We start from the raw sequence: 5,910 nt of genomic DNA, 5'->3' as shown, positions 1-5,910 counted from the left end.
ACCTTCCCTGCGCTTTTCGCAAGGGCGATTCGGGAAACCCAAGCTTTGCGAACCCTCGAATTTGACAGGCCTCATGATGGAGAGGATCCTTTTCGTGATTTGTTTATCAGTGTCGAGGATGCTACCGGTACAAGTAACGCATCAGATATTTTTTACGGAGTGCAGCAGGCTTTGAATCGGGTAAGCCTTAAATTATATGGCATTACCTTTATGTTTGCTTTTCTTTTCTAACTTCGTTTATTCTTTCTTTGCAGGCTGCGACAGTTCATCGAGAATCATGTTCTCGGTCCCTAACCGAACTACGTCGATATGAGGCCGACCTTCAACGGGTTACGGAGGAGAGGAACTCCCTTAAGCTCCTCCTAGGGCAAAAGGGGGAGGAAATAAAATATCTCCGAGTTGAGTTGGCCAAGGCTTACCAAGATCAGACCGATCTGTCCGAGCAGGTAATGATACTTTTAAAAGATTATGGGCTCGATACGAGAACGATGACTAATTTTTTCGGTCTCACAACTGCATCAGAAAATTGAGATGATCGGAAAACTTCGTGAGGAGGTCGATAAGATAAAAGTGGAGTCTTTGAAGTGGAAATAAGGTATGGATCGCTTTGCTGCCACTACAAGAAAGTGGAGATACGACGACATTTAATAAATGTTGTACTAAACTGTTTAAATGTCACAAATTTATTTACCGATATTTAATTTACATTTGCATCAAATGTTGTTAATTTCAATGTTGGTAATTTTCCGACATTTAGGTAAATATCGGTAAGAAATTATGATACTTATTTTATGACATTTAGATAAATATCAATAAAAAATTTATGACACTTATTTTACGACATCTAGGTAAATGTCAATAAGAAATTTATGACATTTAATTTACGATATTTAGGTAAATATCGGTAAGAATGTTACGACATTTAATTTACGACATCTAGGAGAAACGTCACTTAAAATTTTCGACGTATGATCTTCACAAAAGGTCGTATTGAAATTTCCGACATTTTGGTAAATGTCAATAAGAAAATTCACAACATATACAAAATGTCGTATCCACTTTACGTGAATGTCATTAAAAGAATTTGTGACATATCTTTTACAACATAGCAAAATGATGCATTAAATGTTTGACATTTAAATTAATGTAAGTATCATATTTTTAGAATGTAAATAATAATGCTCTGTTTAGTTTCATCATGAACACATTTACATTCACAAATGTCAACTTTTATAACAAACATGAAATAAATGTAAATCAAATATCTTTTAATACTGTAACCAAAGAATAAAGTAGCAATATAAAATGTACTTAGTACAAGATAGATAATGTCAAATCAAATGATTTGTTCTCACGTAAAACTCAAATCTAACTAAATCATAAAAGATAGTAACTTCAGCGTGTAAGTACGTTAAGATCACTCCTAATTCGAATTAATTTCCTTAACTTCTAGACTAAATCTTATAAAACCAGCTCTCCAAAAGTTAAGCTTTTCATTGCCAGTAATTGACATGTATCACTTCCTTAAAAAATGCTGCACAAGAAGTCACAAAAAAAAAAAGGAATTATAACTTTTTAATAAAGTAAATTATTTCCTCCTCTAAACAAATTGGAATACCAAAAATAATAACTGATTGAGGTTCTAAAAGAGAAACAATTTGATAATGAATGTAATACTAGCAGCTGGAGAGAGAAAGAAACAAACAACATAAAGCAAAAAATCCAACAAAGTGAACGCAACCGCCCAAACCCAACAACAACAGAAATAATCTAATATGATAATGCAGTCGAAGATATGTTTTTGGTTGTGGGAGGATGTGGGAGAGAGGAGGGTTGAATTTTGAAATATTAGTTTCCGTAAATGGTATAGTGAGTTGAAAACTAATGAATGTTATATAAGTTTTGCAAACTATAACATGAACAGTGGGTTGCTCTAGTGGTGAGCGCCCTCCACTTCCAACCAAGAGGTTATGAGTTCGAGTCACCCCAAGAATAAGGTGAAGAGTTCTTGGAGGGAGGGGGCCGAGGGTCTATCGAAAACAACCTCTCTACCCTAGGGTAGGGGTAAGGTCTGCGTACAAACTACCCTCCCCAGACCCCACTAGTAGATTATACTGGGTTGTTATTGTTGTTATTGTTGTAAACTATAACATGAAGGGCTTCTCCCTTTGAAAAGGAAGAACAAGAATCTTATAATTTTTTCAAACTTACCCGCTTCTTTTTCTTTGTGCCAACTTCACTAACTCCAGTCTTCTTGATTATGTTAACCTGAGAAGAAATATAAGATTGGTTACTCTGGTAGTTTAGAAAATTGTAAATACAAGATATAAAAAACAGGACAAAGTCAAATAATAGTTTTTATTTCCTAATATGATGGCGTTTCAATCATAGATCTTTATTTTTCTGATCTAGGCAAAAGTCTTTAATTTACTCTTTCTTCCAGGTTCTACAAGAGTCTAAATACCTTGTAGGAAGGTAAAATCATGCTTGATGGGAATCTTATCAACATACTGGAACTTAACTACTAATAAAAACTTCTCAATCAAATCCCTTTATAATATGTTTCATATTAGTAATGATATCTCCAAAATCACTCAAGATACTTCTATTAATTGCATTTGGAAGATAAGGTCGCTAAATAAGATAAAGTAAATTTGACTTCTATGCCAAGTAAAATTACCCACTAATTATCTCTTAAGTAAGAGATTAATTTAGCTAGCTGAAATGAACCATACATCAGAATATACCCTTCAAATTATTTTACACTCAAGCAACACATAATAGCCACATATCCAAAAAAAAGAAAAAAGGCAGACATTAGAATTCTGAACCTTATAAGAAATATGCAAGAGAAGAAACCAAATAACTTATAAATCAAACATCATATGATGTTAAAAAATAATCTAACCTTCTATGTGAATAAAGAACAATTGAATCAAATATATGAGCAAAAATAAACTTGTAAAAACTTACGGTGTGACCTATTTTATACGACCAATCAGCCGCACTCCATCCACAAATATAAGCAAATAACTTTTACATAATCCAATGCAACATTTTCTTAATCCTTAAACTCTTGGTAAAGTAATTTTTCTTTTCCATGGCAGAGATAAATCAAATTAAGCAACTAAATGTGGCAAACATAAACCGCCTTTTAGATTTGATTGTCGCATTAACTTCTTTAGGTCACAGGATTACATGGAATTGTCCTAAAGAAAAGCTCCCTATCAATAAAAGTTACTTGAAAGAGGGAGACAAACCCATGTCCCTACAAAAGACCACCGAGTCAATAAGCTAGAGATAATTCAGTTAAGAAGAAGGAAAAAATGGTGTGGAATTGGCTAGAGAGAAACAATGAAGATGATAACCCAGGCTATTAAAACTAATCCACTATGACTTCTCCCTGCTGGCTTAGGGCCGACTGCTAGCCTCTATGATCATCACAACGTCACAAACTTTAGCCACTATCACTGACCACCCACGTTTATTACAACTTGAATTTCAATCAAATGCACATATGCAAGAAAAGGTGAAATACTCGGTCACTGCAAAGTTTTTACCAATAACTTAAACCGACTATGTGTGCTTAAACAAAGAATTGTTCTTTTGAAATTATCGGAGCCCATCTGGTTAAAGTGCAACTAGCACAATTAAACCCTTAGGCAATAACTCCAATATAATGTAGACACGTAAAAGATTATAATTAACATTTTCCCAAAATAGCACAAGCTACAAATCCAAGATTCTTTAAAATGGGAATGCAACTATCCCTGAAACCCATGTGAGGTACATACCCAAAAAACATATACATAACTTTCTTAAGTTGAAATTAGACACGAGAAGAAAGTAAAAGCAATAAACTAAGGCTACACCCATAGTAACATCAATTCGTAATTTATAGTTAAAAAGATATAGTTAAAATGAGTTTAGGAACTTACCTTCTTTGTGTGAACAACTGAAACAGATGATAGTGATTGTTGGTGATCGTCCATTGAGTTATCATAAACCTATCACAAACTAATGAATCTTACAAACTAGTTCACTCCATTGCCACAATATATAATATTTTATCATGACTAAGCAAAATTAAACTATAGAATACCATAATTGATATCTTGAGTAAATATAACTTTTAAAAAGCAAGTATCAAATTGATGTTTGATTGAACTTGATTTAGCACTATTTTAGATTGAACTAGTAAATGACATCATACTAATCCAATCTTTTCAAATAGTACTATTATTTCTATACATAAAGTTTAAGTATTACAAACATACTTTGCAAGCAAACTTAAATAGCCTAAACAACTAGGAAAGAAGAAACCTAGTAAGTATTTTTAGAACACAAAAATCTCATATTAGAGATATGAATAAAGCAAAACAAATTAAAGAACTGCCCCAAATAAACGAACTTTCTTCCATCCATCAATTCGTCAAACTATGTCTCATCCCCAAATAAGTTAGAGTTGCCTATAAAAATCTAGGTCTATTGTGTTTATTATTATTTATCTGTTCTTTTATATTTAAATCAATATACTATTTCTATGTTGGTCAAACAACCTACAGGAATCTCTTCCTTTATCAGGTTAAAAAGATTAACATTCTTCAAAAAAAAAATCCGAACAACTAAGAAAAAGAAAGGAAATGTTTAACCCAAATCCGAATAATTAAAAAAAAGAAATAAATCTGTTAACCCAAATCCAAATAACTAAGAAAAAAAAGAAGAAATCTGTTAACTAAACTGGGTACCTTGACTTTGTAGAAAATAAGCTTTGTGAATCTCAGCAGCAAAAACCTCGGTGATAAAACTTTTTTCTACTCCAAGTATCTATTATAGCACAGCCAAATGTAAAAAATTAGGTTTTTTGAAGAATTCTAACTAAGGAAGAAAACTGTATTTTTTAGAATTGGGAGGAGGGAAGCAAGATTCTTACCGCCAAAATCTTTTCCTTATGAATCTCCAATACTCTCCATACATAGCTCCTTGTACAAATTCTGGCCAAACCCAATTTGAGATTTTGAGCTAAACCCGATTCGAGATTTAGATCAAGAAAGGAGTGGATAGGTACCGAGGACTTCTAAGGCTTGGAGTACGGCTAATTTCACTTATGTTTTAAATTGTGGTCAATTGTGGGTTCCTTGGTTCTATCAATATTTTTGTTTTATTTTAAATATTTCATCTTTAAATAAATCCAACATCTAGTAAGTAGTAGTAATAATAATAATATATATTTTTTACTAAACATTGATATTTTAATAAAAAGTTTTAAATAGGCACAATATTTTAAAATGCGAGGCATACGTGATACGACATGGAAATTTTATTTAATATCGGGTGAGGTGCAAGCTTCATAAATCTTCATATTTTTAGTTTAAGAAATCGAAAAGAAAATAAAAAGATAGAAAGTACATTAAAAGTTTAAAAAAATCAAAGGATTAAGCAAACTCATAAAAAATTAAAATATTTAACAGTTTTACAAGTATAAATAATGCAATAGTGTTAAAATTATTATCAAAAAACATATTTGATTACTTCCCTAAAAGGCTAAAAGTTATATATTATTATCAAACTACAAATTTAGTTACCTTCCTAAATGTAAATAATCAATAAACTTTATCAATATTATAATTCAAAATATTACTCCTTCATAAATAAATATAAAATTACTTTTAAATATTAAAATAATAAAAGTCTCATAATAATTTTGGGAGATAAAAAACTAAAGAAAAAAACCAATTATAGCGAGTGAAGATATAAAGTTCGGCTATATATATATATTCAGAAAAAATATTCAAATGATATTCACCCTCACGATGTTCTCACTTAGTAAATATGCAATACTATGACTCGTTATTTGAGTTAAGATCATTCAATTGTTAATGTATTTTGAGGGTCAACACTATTAATTAG

General features: G+C 31.3%; 1 long non-coding RNA gene across 1 annotated transcript; it reads right to left on the bottom strand.

Annotated features, from left to right (window-relative positions):
• Nucleotides 1–1,247: 1,247 nt before the first annotated feature.
• On the bottom strand, nt 1,248–5,120 carry LOC104089620 (uncharacterized). The gene is made up of 5 exons (XR_684786.4): nt 4,934–5,120; nt 4,749–4,827; nt 3,939–4,007; nt 2,212–2,268; nt 1,248–1,534 (listed from the first exon to the last, which is right to left on the bottom strand). It is a non-coding gene; the product is annotated as an uncharacterized lncRNA (long non-coding RNA).
• Nucleotides 5,121–5,910: the final 790 nt, after the last annotated feature.

Source organism: Nicotiana tomentosiformis, chromosome 10, assembly GCF_000390325.3.
Source record: "Nicotiana tomentosiformis chromosome 10, ASM39032v3, whole genome shotgun sequence".
Classification (NCBI taxonomy): domain Eukaryota; kingdom Viridiplantae; phylum Streptophyta; class Magnoliopsida; order Solanales; family Solanaceae; genus Nicotiana; species Nicotiana tomentosiformis.
The sequence above is the reverse complement of the archived record's forward strand: the minus strand, read 5'-3'. Positions and strand labels throughout refer to the sequence as shown.